Genomic DNA, 828 nt, shown 5'->3' on the forward strand with positions numbered 1-828 from the left:
ATGTTTCTACAAGCCCAGAGAGCTGCTCAACAGCCTGCAGGGTATTCAAGTCATAAATTAGATAATATATATTCAAAATAATTTGTTTAAAAATAAAAGCCATAAACAGTATAGTTAGAAAACTTTCATTCTCTTTCAAGAGGCAAAAAGCAGCCATTCAGTTTCTTTTATTGGTTTCATGTTATGTTTGGCAATACAATTGGTGTCAATCATAGCTTTTGTCTCTAGAGATGTGTCTTGCTAAGATTGCAGATCCACCATAAAAAAGCTCCTGATCGTAAATGTCTTTCTACACCTGAGATGGTTAAGAATTAGTTCTTGTGCCATTCTTAAAGGCACTGTTCTTGTCCTTTCTCCTCTGCCCTGCCCCTAAAAGGTAACACAGTTCTCAACAGTATTTAACTCAAGGCAACTCCCTCTTCTGTGGCTTCTGGGTTTTAAGACAAAGCTTCCAGAATGGTAAGTTTTCCTTTCTTAGAACCCTTCCAGAGTAAAACTGGCCTTCACTTCTTTCTGGGCCATATAGAAAACTCGTCTAGACTTAATCTTGAAACTCTCAAAGATTGTGTAGTTGGGTATTCTAGTCGGAAAAACTGTCAGCTTAGGGCCCATCTTAAAACTGTTTTTGATTTCACAGGTATAGAGTTTTTTTATTCCTTTAGATTCTTATTACAAGAGATCTCTGTCAATTGATCTACAAAGCTCTGACTAGTCTTTTATAATTATAAACCTAAAAATTATAGAAGTTATTATAATTCAACATGGCCAGATACATCTGAGTGCACTCTCGTTTATAAAAAGTTGTCTTATGTGTGTGTGTGTGTGTGT

Source organism: Fukomys damarensis, unplaced genomic scaffold (genome assembly GCF_012274545.1).
Source record: "Fukomys damarensis isolate Sample0158 unplaced genomic scaffold, DMR_v1.0_HiC HiC_scaffold_16, whole genome shotgun sequence".
Taxonomy (NCBI): Eukaryota; Metazoa; Chordata; class Mammalia; order Rodentia; family Bathyergidae; genus Fukomys; species Fukomys damarensis.